Raw genomic sequence first — 14,325 nt, 5'->3', positions numbered from 1 at the left:
CTCCAAGAGGAACTCTCAATTCTGAATATCTATGCCCCAAATGCAAGGGCAGCCACATTCATTAAAGACAGCTTAGTAAAGCTCAAAGCACACATTGCACCTCACACAATAATAGTGGGAGACTTCAACACACCACTTTCATCAATAGACAGATCGTGGAAACAGAAACTAAACAGGGACACAGTGAAACTAACAGAAGTTATGAAAAAAATGGACTTAACAGATACCTACAGAACATTTTATCCTAAAACAAAAGGATATACCTTCTTCTCAGCACCTCATGGGACCCTCTCCAAAATTGACCATATAATTGGTCATAAAACAGGCCTCAACAGATACAAAAATATTGAAATTGTCCCATGCATCCTATCAGACCACCATGGACTAAGGCTGATCTTCAATAACAACATAAATAATGGAAAGCCAACTTTCACGTGGAAAGGGAATAACACTCTTCTCAATGATACCTTAGTCAAGGATGGAATAAAGAAAGAAATTAAAGACTTTTTAGAGTTTAATGAAAATGAAGCCACAACATACCCAAACCTATGGGACACAATGAAAGCATTTCTAAGAGGGACTCATAGCTCTGAGTGCCTCCAAGAAGAAGCTGGAGAGAGCACACACTAGCAGCTTGACAACACATCTAAAAGCTCTAGAAAAAAAAGGAAGCAAATTCACCCAAGAGGAGTAGACGGCAGGAAATAATCAAACTCAGGGGTGAAATCAACCAAGTGGAAACAAGAAGAACTATTCAAAGAATTAACCAAACGAGGAGTTGGTTCTTTGAGAAAATCAACAAGATAGATAAACCCTTAGCTAGACTCACTAGAGGGCACAGGGACAAAATTCTAATTAACAAAATCAGAACTGAAAAGGGAGACATAACAACAGAACCTGAAGAAATCCAAAACACCATCAGATCCTTCTACAAAAGGCTATACTCAACAAAACTGGAAAACCTGGACGAAATGGACAAATTTCTGGACAGATACCAGGTACCAAAGTTAAATCAGGATCAAGTTAACGATCTAAACAGTCCCATATCCCCTAAAGAAATAGAAGCAGTTATTAATAGTCTCCCAGCCAAAAAAAGCCCAGGACCAGACGGGTTTAGTGCAAAGTTCTATCAGACCTTCAAAGAAGATCTAATTCCAGTTCTACACAAACTATTTCACAAAATAGAAGTAGAAGGTACTCTACCCAACTCATTCTATGAAGCCACAATTACTCTGATACCTAAACCACAGAAAGATCCAACAAAGATAGAGAACTTCAGACCAATTTCTCTTATGAATATCGATGCAAAAATCCTCAATAAAATTCTCGCTAACCGAATCCAAGAACACATTAAAGCAATCATCCATCCTGACCAATAGGTTTTATTCCAGGGATGCAGGGATGGTTTAATATACGAAAATCCATCAATGTAATCCATTATATAAACAAACTCAAAGACAAAAACCACATGATCATCTCGTTAGATGCAGAAAAAGCATTTGACAAGATCCAACACCCATTCATGATAAAAGTCTTGGAAAGATCAGGAATTCAAGGCCCATACCTAAACATGATAAAAGCAATCTACAGCAAACCAGTAGCCAACATCAAAGTAAATGGAGAGAAGCTGGAAGCAATCCCACTAAAATCAGGACTAGACAAGGCTGTCCACTTTCTCCCTACCTTTTCAACATAGTACTTGAAGTATTAGCCAGAGCAATTCGACAACAAAAGGAGATCAAGGGGATACAAATTGGAAAAGAGGAAGTCAAAATATCACTTTTTTCAGATGATATGATAGTATATATAAGTGACCCTAAAAATTCCACCAGAGAACTCCTAAACCTGATAAACAGCTTCAGTAAAGTAGCTGGATATAAAATTAACTCAAACAAGTCAATGGCCTTTCTCTACACAAAGAATAAACAGGCTGAGAAAGAAATTAGGGAAACAACACCCTTCTCAATAGTCACAAATAATATAAAATATCTTGGCGTGACTCTAACTAAGGAAGTGAAAGATCTGTATGATAAAAACTTCAAGTCTCTGAAGAAAGAAATTAAAGAAGATCTCAGAAAGAAGGAAAGATCTCCCATGCTCATGGATTGGCAGGATCAACATTGTAAAAATGGCTATCTTGCCAAAAGCAATCTACAGATTCAGTGCAATCCCCATCAAAATTCCAACTCAATTCTTCAACGGATTAGAAAGAACAATCTGCAAATTCATCTGGAATAACAAAAAACCTAGGATAGCAAAAACTCTTCTCAAGGATAAAAGAACCTCTGGTGGAATCACCATGCCTGACCTAAAGCTTTACTACAGAGCAATTGGGATAAAAACTGCATGGTACTGGTATACTGACAGACAAGTAGACCAATGGAATAGAATTGAAGACCCAGAAATGAACCCACACACCTATGGTCACTTGATCTTCGACAAAGGAGCTAAAACCATCCAGTGGAAGAAAGACAGCATTTTCAACAATTGGTGCTGGCACAACTGGTTGTTATCATGTAGAAGAATGTGAATCGATCCATACCTATCTCCTTGTACTAAGGTCAAATCTAAGTGGATCAAGGAACTTCACATAAAACCAGAGACACTATAACTTATAGAGAAGAAAGTGGGGAAAAGCCTTGAAGATATGGGCACAGGGGAAAAATTCCTGAATAGAACAGCAATGGCTTGTGCTGTAAGATCGAGAATTGACAAATGGGACCTAATGAAACTCCAAAGCTTCTGCAAGGCAAAAGACACCGTCAATAAGACAAAAAGACCACCAACAGATTGGGAAAGGATCTTTACCTATCCTAAATCAGATAGGGGACTAATATCCAACATATATAAAGAACTCAAGAAGGTGGACTTCAGAAAATCAAATAACCCCATTAAAAAATGGGCCTCAGAACTGAGCAAAGAATTCTCACCTGAGGAATACCGAATGGCAGAGAAGCACCTGAAAAAATGTTCAAAATCCTTAATCATCAGGGAAATGCAAATCAAAACAACCCTGAGATTCCACCTCACACCAGTCAGAATGGCTAAGATCAAAAATTCAGGTGACAGCAGATGCTGGTGAGGATGTGGAGAAAGAGGAACACTCCTCCATTGTTGGTGGGATTGCAGGCTTGTACAACCACTCTGGAAATCAGTCTGGCGGTTCCTCAGAAAATTGGACATAGTACTACCGGAGGATCCAGCAATACCTCTCCTGGGCATATATCCAGAAGATGTCCCAACCGGTAAGAAGGACACATGCTCCACTATGTTCATAGCAGCCTTATTTATAATAGCCAGAAGCTGGAAAGAACCCAGATGCCCCTCAACAGAGGAATGGATACAGAAACTGTGGTACATTTACACAATGGAGTACTACTCAGCTATTAAAAAGAATGAATTTATGAAATTCCTAGCCAAATGGATGGACCTGGAGTGCATCATCCTGAGTGAGGTAATACATTCACAAAGGAACTCACACAATATGTACTCACTGATAAGTGGATATTAGCCCAAAACCTAGGATACCCAAGATATAAGATACAATTTGCTAAACACATGAAACTCAAGAAGAATGAAGACTGAAGTGTGGGCACTATGCCCCTCCTTAGAATTGGGAACAAAACACCCATGGAAGGAGTTACAGAGACAAAGTTTGGAGCTGAGACGAAAGGATGGACCATGTAGAGACTTCCATATCCAGGGATCCACCCCATAATCAGCTTCCAAACGCAGACACCATTGCATACACTAGCAAGATTTTATCGAAAGGACCCAGATGTAGCTGCCTCTTGTGAGACTATGCTGGGCCCTAGCAAACACAGAAGTGGATGCTCACAGTCAGCTAATGGATGGATCACAGGGCCCCCAATGGAGGAGCTAGAGAAAGTACCCAAGGAGCTAAAGGGATCTGCAACCCTATAGGTAGAACAACATTATGAACTAACCAGTACCCCGGAGCTCTTGACTCTAGCTGCATATGTATCAAAAGATGGCCTAGTCGGCCATCACTGGAAAGAGAGGCCCATTGGACACGCAAACTGTATATGCCGCAGTACAGGGGAACGCCAGGGCCAAAAAAAAAAAAATGGGAATGAGTGGGTAGGGAAGTGGGGGAGAGGGTATGGGGGACTTTTGGGATAGCATTGGAAATGTAATTGAAGAAAATATGTAATAAAATAAATAAATAAATAAATAAAAATAAATAACAACAATGAAAAAAAGTACATTTTTAAAGCTATAATGATGGATGAGTCTTTGGTGTCTTTGATTCATATAAATCAGTTCCATTTGAATCTAATTTGAGGTACTGATTGCAATTTAGTTCCTACATCAAGAAACTAAGAGGGTTCCTAAACTACATATGGTGAGGTACTCAAGGCTGTACTAACTCACGGGACCATTTCCAGGCATCCAGTTGGCATTCCATGAACTACCCCACTTCTAGATGACAATAGCTTTTCCAGTCTGAAAAAGACAGCCTGGGGCCTGGGGAGATGGCTCAGTCAGTAAAGCCTGTGCCTTACAGACACGAGGTCCTGAGTCATTCCCAGAACCCACACTAAGACTCTTCTTCATACAGCCCACTGTTATAGTCCTAGAAAAGCACTATAAACGTTTACGTGGTTTCCTGTGGAAACAGCAAATGAAGGGAAGCAATTGATAGTCCTATCCAGCAATGATGCCAATTAATTATAACAATAACCAGCATGGCAAAATATCCCTAAAAGTTCAATAGTGACACTCATATCTTAGAGGTAACCAACAGCTGTCTGATCATATATAAGACTCACTCAGTGGGAGGGAAACCATGCCTTTTACTAAAAAACCTAGCCAGTGTCTCTTACTGACAACTACTCAGGGTTAGTGAGGCCATAGGCCTTAGGAGAGAACCGGCTACTACCTCGTTAGTAGACTGGAATAATTCCAAACTGCATTCTAAAATGCAGCCTTATAACCATAGATGAGTGTTGGTCTCGCTCCTCATCCAAGAAGCGGTTCTTTACAGCAAGCAGAGACCATTACAGAAACCACAACAGGTTATAATACAGATTACGTGGAGCCCAGTCCCAAATGAATAGATCTACCACACAATTCCAGCATCTAAGACTCCCAAGAGAGGAAGTCTGCTGTGCGAGTGTGTCTCCTAGGAACGACAGAGAAGTTGCACCCATGATACCTCAACAATTTGGCTAACTAAACAACACCTGAACAAGACTCCACGTGGGGAATATCACAGGATCCCACCCCCAACAAAAAAATGACCTGTGACTTGTGATTGCTGAGGTGGGGGAATTAGCACCTTCCAGGGAGGAGCCCCTAATCAGTTATTTAATACAAATAGCCCTGAAAGCATATATAGTTATGCATATCTATGTAACAATGATAATCAAAAAGAGGCCAAGCCAGGCATGGTGGTGCACGCCTTTAATCTCAGCACTCGGGAGGCAGAGGCAGGCAGATTTCTGAGTTCGAGGCCAGCCTAGTCTACATAGTGAGTTCCAGGACAGCCAGGGCTATACAGAGAAACCCTGTCTCGAAAAATAAACAACAACAACAACAACAAAACAAACAAACAAACAAAAGAGGCCATCAAGTTGAGAGGGAGAGGGGCAAGGGAGAGACTGAAAAAATATAGGGAATGGCGGAATGTTCTAATTATATTTTAATTTTTAAAATTCAATAAAAAATAAAACAAGACAAAGCAAAAAACAAATGAATGAAAAAACAGGATGTGGTTGTGACTGCTGGGGGAAAGGAGGGGGTAGATTCCTGATCTTCTTAACCAGCTAGCCTAGCGCAGTAGGGCAGCCCAGCCTGATGAATGAACCTCTCTTAAAAATAAGGTGACTGGTACTCACAAAGAGCGATAGGGTTGGCCTCTGGCCTCAAAGTGTACACACACACACCTTCACACAGAAAAACACAAAACGCAAAGTTTTAAATAATAATAACAATTTTAAAATAATAACATTTTAAAGGTGGCCGGGATGAAGTTTAAAATTGGGAGTCTGAAGGGAAGGAGATTTCACAAGAGCTACTGATGGACATAGATCTCAAATGGGGATAAAAAAACAAATCGAGCCAAGCATCAATGAAATCTGCAAGCTAAGAACTGTTGAGTTGGAGGGGGTAAGGAAGAAGGTGCCTGCCATTGCTGGGGCAGAAAGTATAGCATCAGGCATAAGGTGCCAAGAGCCCAGTTGATAGCAGTTTGCCTCCCTCCTGCTCCCATACAGATGTCACTAATAAATGCTAAAATTTTCCTTCTCAGACTGCAACACCTTAGAATCCTTTCTCAAACATGATAGGACCCATTCCAGAACCTCAAAGGCACACAGTGTGACAGTCATAAAGCCACACAGTGTGACGACCACAAAGGCGTGCAGTGTGACAATCCCAATAAACATACACAGTATCATCTTGGAGTTGACAACTAAGTGAATTATTTACTCCTTGGTTAGCTGTTTACTGTACCCTTGGGCAAGTTCATTTAGACAAACCCTTCCCTGTAGCAGAGAGCAGGGGGTGGCCATACACAGCAAATATCCAATAGCAACCACAATAGAACCCCAACAGTTAAAACGTTCACCAGGTGTGCTTGTATGACCATAAGTTCCTGTCTCACCTTCAGAGAAGAGGAAAAAAACATCTTAATTCTAATCTAAGCAGGAACTCCTGGTGAATTCAACTTAACAGGGATCTTTCTTTCTAGGTTTTATTGTAAGTTTAAAACTCAGTAAGAGTCTGTGTCTCTATCTGACCATGGAAATTCCACTCACTGTCCCCTCTTACATTTCCGTCAGACCCCATTGCCTGTGTCCATATAAGCTAGGAAGCTCTGGTGTCTGCCATAGACCCTGATGAGAAAAATGAAAAAAAAATGTCCCCAGGCTTTTCATTCCTGTCTAAATGGCTGTGGTTTGTGCCATTTGGGATGAGAGATGTCAAGCCACACACAGCTAACTGCAGCAGAAAACCAGGCTTTAACCAAGACAACTCAGTATGAGAAAACCTTGAGACAGAGCACGTCAGCACCTCTCAGAGAATATCCAGGGATGGAATGTGACTATGTGACAGTGGTCTCTGGGTGATAACGAAGGATTTTCACAGAGAAGGGGGACCCCAAAACCCAGGGTAGCTGTGAAGCTGCCTTAGCACCCCACCATGCTTCCCTGTGAATTCTACCTACTAACGTCCATCACTCAACATCATTGGGCGTATTTACAGTCTGACAGGCCTGACTAATCTGCCACGTGTTGAGAAACTCAGAGCAATCAGAAATTTCAAGACACTGCATTTGAAAACTAGACATATAAGGTAAAAAACACATGCAAAATCATAAGCCTTCTACAAGTTAGACATTTGAAAATCCAATAAGATTTTGAGAAACTTTATAAATATTAAGATGCTCAGGATAGATGATTGTAAAAGACAATATTCTAAACAAAACGATTTGGTGTTTGACCACATAGAGGAATGAACACTATGTTAGGACAACATGAACAAGTGGCATGCATTCATTACATTTACCTTTGAGAGGCCCCTTTACCTGTGACCCCCTTTCCACCTATCCGGGGACACCTTGAACATACTCAGGGTCTTCTCTCCTGTGTCTCACAATTAGGATGTAATGTCTGCTTCCTAAGATTCTAGGATGAGTACTCTGGCTCTGCCTACAGAAACAAATCAGTTGCCCTTTGTAACTCCACTCACATTGCTTGTTTGACTAAAATCTCTCTGCAGCCCTGCTTCTGTCTTCTACCATTACAATGCTCTCTCTAGGTTACCAGGAGCCATGTCTCCCAGCCTTTCCTTTTTCTGTCCACCCCTCTGACCTGTCTTCATGTTACTGATCACTCTCAATTTCTGACTCAGCCCTGGGCATAGCATCTCCATTCATTAGACCAATGTCCTTCCATCTTGCTGCCATGGACCCAGCTGGCTTTGGGGCAGAATAAGGATGCTCAAATCAAAGTCCCAGCCTCCTTCCCTGAGGCCTGTGTTGAGAGTTTCCTTTCTCCTTAGGGTTGGAAATCCCAAGTCCTATCCTATTTATCTCAATACTGTGCTTTAGAGCCTGGTCTTTGATACTTTATTAGCAAACCCCTGGATACTGCTCTTGATGTATAGAGAATTGGAGAATAAAAACTTTATCTCTCAGTAAAACTCAGCTTTCAAGATAAATTCCTCCCCTGTGGGCCTAGAGAGTGCATTTTGAAGCAGAAGATTCATTACTGACCATTCTGGGCTATTTACCCTTAGGCACTGGTGCCCATTAAGACTCAAAGGGGACCTTAGATGAAATGCCCAACAGTAGGAAGAGGAAACTTAAAGACCCCACCTCCAGCAGGAAGACAGGACATCAAATGGGGACCGGCGCATCCCACAGTTACAACTCAGACCCGAAATGGAGAGGAGCCTGAGGAAAAGAAGGCCCAGCAACAGGCCCAAAGTGGGATCTAGCTCAAGAGGAGATCCCACGGCCTGACACTATTATTGAGGCTATGGAGTGCTCACAAAAAAGGGATCTATCATGAGTGCCCTCCGAAAGACCCAACAAGCAGCTGAAAGAATCAGATGCAGATATTTGCACCCAACCAATGGACAGATGCAGCTGGCCCCTGTGGTTGAATTGGGGAAGGATAAAAGAAGCTGAGGAGAAGGGTGACCCTGTAGGAGGACCAGCAGTCAATTAATCTGGACCCCCAAGATCTCTCAAACACTGGACCACCAAACAGGCAACATATACCAGCTGATATGAGGTCCCCAACACACATACAGCAGAGGACTGCTGTATGATGCACCTAACCCTCAGGAGACTGGAGGCCCCAGGGAGTTTAGAGGTCAGGTGGGGTGAAAGGGGACATCCACGTGGAGACGGGGGTGGGGGGATAGGGGGGATGGGATGGGGGTGGGGGTGGAGGAGATATGGGATGTAGAATAGTTGGAGGGTGGACGGGGTAGGGGATAAAATATGGAGTGTAAAAAGTTAATTAATTAATTAAAAAGAGCAGAACCTTCGAGTGTTTGAAAACATGCATGTAACAGGCTGGTTTTGAAGTAATGCTTGCAGATGGGCCATCAGGGTCTGTATCAAATGCAGCTAAATCTATCTCAAATGGGCAAAGGTTTTAACAAGATAAAGTTTATTTCCTTTCCCTATATTGGTACAGAAGTTGGTAGTCTAGGAGCCACGGATGACACTAAGATCCTTTAATGAAAGGGTCCTGCTATAGAGTCCAGAGGAAGAGAGCCACAGCAAAAAACAAAACACACACACACACACACACACACACACACACAAACAAAAAACAAAAACAAAAAATAAAAACAAAAACAAAATAAACAAACAAAAAAACCTTCTTCTGGCGTTCCTGTTGGCCCTGGTCTGTCCTGCTGACTCACTGATTCGGCTGAGGGCTGGTTGTTCCTGTTAGGTCATGCCACCACTGCTCATTCATGTTTGCTATCCCGACTCTACTGAACTAGACTGCTGGTGTATCTGGGAAGTGTTTGCGAGTGGGTGGAGGAGCTGCTGCTGTCCTTTGAACTGAACTGCTGGTTTCCTAGTGATGCAGATGGGCTTTGCTCCCAAGAACAATTTCTAAACAGGCTCATTCTCCCCTCCCACCTGCATGCTTTCTTTCCCACTACCTCTGATGGGTGGTGGGCTAGAAGGGAGGTTAAAGCATTTAAAAACCACCATTAAAAGTAAGCTTTGAAAAAAATTAAAGCTACAATGGCAGATGATGTTTTGGATGTCATCTTGGATTTGGTTTGTGAGCATTTTATTAAGTACTTTTGCATTGATAGTCATAAGGGGAAATGGTCTGAAATTTTCTTTCTTTGTTGATCTTTGTGTGATTTAGGTATCGGGGTGACTGTGGCCATATAGAATGAATTTGGCAATGTTCCTTCTGTTTATATTTTGTAGAATAATTGAGTATTGATATTAGCTCTTCTTTGAAAGTCTGCCAGAGTTCTGTGCTAAACCATCAGGCTCTGTGCTTTTTTGAGTTGGGAGTTTTGTTTTGTTTTGTTTTTTTAATGACTGCTTCTATTTCATTAGGAGTTATAGGTCTGTTTTAATTGGTTACCACATCTTGATTTAATTTTGGTAAGTGGCATTTGTCTAGAAAATAATTCATTTCATTTAGATTTTCGAATTTTGTGGCTTTTAAAGCAAGACCTAATGACAGGTTGATCAATGGAATCAAATCAAAGACCCAGAAATAAACCCACACACCTACAGACACTTGATTTTTGACAAAGGAATCAAAACTAACCAACGGGGGGGAAAGGCATCTTCAACAAATGGTACGGGTCTAACTGAATGTCTGAATGTCGAAGAATGCAAATAGGTTTGTATTTAACCACCCTACACAAAATTCAAGTCAAGTGGATGAAAGACCTCAACATAAAACTGCATACACTAACTCTGATAGAAGAGAAAGTGGGACGTGCCCTTGAATGCATTGACACTGGAGACAAGTTCTTGAACAGAACATCGGTGGCTCAGGCTCTAAGATCCACAATTAATAAATGGGCCCTTGTGAAACAGGAAAGCTTCTAGAAGGTGAAAGCCACTGTCAAGGACAAAATGTCAGCCTACAGAGCCAGAGAGTATCCTCACCAATCCTACATCAGACAAAGAACTAACATCTAAAACCTATAAAGAATTCAAGAAGTTAAAAACCAGTAAACCAAATAATCCAATTAAAAAATGGGGTACAGAGCTAAACAGAGAATTCTCAACAGAGGGATTGCTAATGACCAAGAAACACTTAAAGAAATGTCATCAGGGAAATGCAAATCAAAACAACTCTGAGATTCCATCTTATACTTGTCAGGACAGCTCAGATTAAAAACTCAAGTGACAGCTCATGCCAGCAACACTCCTCCACTGTTAATAGGAATGCAAACTTGTACAGTCACTTTGTAAATCAATTTGGTGGTATCTCAAGAATTCAGGAATAGTTCAACCTCAAGACCCAGCTATACAACTCCTAGACATTTACCCAAAAGATTCTTCACCATACCACAAGGACACTTGTTCAACTATGTTCATAGCAGCTCTATTTGTAATAGCCAGAAACTGGAAACAATCCAGATGTCCCTCAACTGAAGATAGATAAAGAAAATGTGGTACATTTACACAATGGATTACTACTCTGCTATTAAAAACAAGAACATCATGAATTTTGCAGGCATATGGACAGAAATAAAGAATATCAACTTGAGTGAGGTAACTCAGGTCCAGGAAGACATAAATGTATGTACTCACTTATAAGTAGATATTAGCCATAAAGTACAGGATAACCATACTATGATCCACAGACCCAAAGAAGGTAAGTAACAAGGAGGGACTAAGGGAGAATGTTTGAATCTCACAAAAGAAAATAGACATGAGGGTGGACAGGGGTGGAGGGAGATCTGGATGGGAGTGAAAATGGAGAAGGGAATGGGAGGGATCCAGAGGGAGAGAGAACTTGAATCAGCTTCAGGGAAAGGAGGCATCTCTGGGAGGAGCTAGAAACCTAGGACAATGGAAACTCCCAGGAATCCATGAGTGTGACCCTAACTAAGACTCCTAACAAGAGGGGATATTGAACTTGGAATGGCTACCTCCTTTAACTAGGCAAGACTCCCAATGGAGGAATAGGGACACCAACTCAGCCACCAAACCTTAGCCCCACAATTTGTTCTGAACCCCCAATACTGTTAATGAATGGAATCTCATGAAACTGAAAAGCTTCTGTAAGGCAAAGGACACTCTGTCAATGAGACAAACCAGCTATTCTTGCTGTACTTGCAGACAGGAACCTGCCATAACTGCCATCTGAGAGCCTTCATCCAGCCTCTGATAGAAACAGATGCAGAGACCCACAACCAAACATCAGGCCAAGCTAGAAGAACCCCCCTTGTTGAAGGGGGGGAGGAAGGATTGAAGGAACCAGAGGGGTCAAGGACATCACAAGAAAATCAACAGAATCAACTAACCTGTGCCTATAGGAGCTCACAGAGACTAAAACACCCACCAGAGAGCACCCTCTACACATATGTAACAGATGTGAGGCTTGGTCTTCATGTGGGACCCCTAACAGCAGGAGCTGTCTCTGACTCTGCTGCCTGCCTTTGGATCCCTTTCCCCTAACTGGGCTGCCTTGCCCAGCCTCAATAGGAGAAGATTGGCCTAGTCCTACTGCAACTTGATAGGCCAAGGGGGGGTTGATGTCCATGGGAAACCTCTTCTTTTAGGAGGAAGGACAAACATAGGGGGGGGGGGAGGTTAAAGGGAAGAAGGGACTGGGAGGAGAGGAGGGAGCAGAAGCTGTGATCTGGATGCAAAGTAAATTAATTAATGCAAAAGAAAAAAAAAGAAAGAGAAGAGAAGAAACTGCTTGAGACCAATATTCAAACACAAGTCTATGGAGGGCAGCTCACAGTCAAAGCTCCAGAGATCACAGCCACACAACAACATTGATTCGCTCTTTTCAAAACCAAAAGCTGTAACTTAAGTGATTCAAGAATGTATATAAGACCTGGATAATCATCAAGCCATAAGAATCAAGTCTGTAATAACCTTCCAGAAAAACCCTAGTCCAAGATTACCTCATCAGAAAATTTAACCAACTAGTCAAAGCATCAATAATTCTAACCTTACGCAAACTGTTCAGAAAATAGTGTCTAGACAGGCAACATGAACTCTCAGCAGGAACAGCATGTTGCAGGGATACAAAAATAATGGATTCAGGCTCAGGAAATTTATTGGAGAAAATCAGGAGATAAGATTGAAAACTCCGAGAGAGGAAGCCAAGGAATTCTTTCTGTCTTATAAATAACTAGGACCCAATCCACAAGGTCAGACAAGACCAGTGTTTTCTTATAGTGAGAGATTGTACCACTCAACTGACCTACAAGGACATCTGTTTTTCATTTTTACATACGAGAGAGAGAGAAAGAGAGAGCAAGACAGAGACAGAGAGAGAGACAGAGAGAGAGAGACAGAGAGAGAGAGAGAGAGCATCAAATTTGCTTATGTCTTAGAAACTAGGAAGTCCCAACCACCACTACAAGGGCCTGTAATTGTAATTAAACACAGAGACTCAAATGCCATCCACCCTCGGATGTGCTGAGTTCAAGCTGCCGTGACCACATTTGAACCAGGTATTATTAATTATGATAATAACAGCTAATGTTCATTGAATACTCTGTGCCAGATACTGTGCTAAGCACTTGGCATGCACTACCTCAGTGAAACCTCACAGCAACTCTGCAAAGCAGACACTATAATCCACCTGCCTTCTAATGCTGAGACTGGAAGTGATTAGGTGACTTGCTCAATATCACTGAGCTACTAAGTAGCAAAGACAAGGCTTGAGTTTCTAACTCTCCGACTGTAGCTTCTATACTCTTGCTCAATACAGTGACCTACCCTTGGTAGACATCACTAATTGATCATTGTGTTCGCATTCATGTGGCTAAGGGTAGGTCTTACAATTTCTTTTAGTATAGCACTCGGTAAGCCAATGTAAATTGATTGGTGAGACGGAACTAATTCCTTCTCTTGTGAAGACGTACCTAGTGATGTCATCTCAGCACAGTCTTCGATTTTGACTCAGTGCTACAGGCTGTATAGGTGATGTCTGATGCCGTCCCACACGACATTCAAGCATATAGACCTGGAGTTTGTATGCTGGTTTCCCTTCCCAAGCTGAGCCTCATCAATTTTGTTGGTACAGAAATACTACAGAAGATCCAAGCCCTACACACGTGGTCAATATGAATTAAGCACAACTGGATAATGGCTTGGAGGGGAAAATTGCAGAACTGAATCCAGAAAGAAGCTACAGCTCTATGCTGTGAGCACCACATAACTTGAGTTCTTTAATTAATGCAAAAGCTAGAAGCATAACCGAGGAAGAAGTAGAGAGTTGATTTGGATTTGGGAAAGATTAATGTGGTCCTGAGTATTTTCTACAGCACATCAAAGGCATCTCATCTTCCCATGCAGAGCATGTTTACAGAGCCCTTCAAGGCAGGCTGTTCCTTGACTCTACCTGGAAGGAACTACACTCCAGACTTGAAGGGCTCACCTGTGATCCAGATCTTCAGGCTGGAAGACACAAGTTTCTGACCTGGATCTTGGCAGGGAGATCTTGAGGCATAGTGGCTATGAAAAGCTTATGCGCAGGCAAGGTAGTACATGCCTTTCATACCAGGATTGTGAAGCAAGGAGATCTCTGAGATCAAGGTCAGCCTGGGCCAAAGCAAGTCCCAGGTCCAGGTGTGGTGGTACACACACCTTCAATCTGGACCACA

Source organism: Mus musculus, chromosome 1 (genome assembly GCF_000001635.26).
Source record: "Mus musculus strain C57BL/6J chromosome 1, GRCm38.p6 C57BL/6J".
Classification (NCBI taxonomy): domain Eukaryota; kingdom Metazoa; phylum Chordata; class Mammalia; order Rodentia; family Muridae; genus Mus; species Mus musculus.
This window is presented reverse-complemented; position numbering follows the sequence as displayed.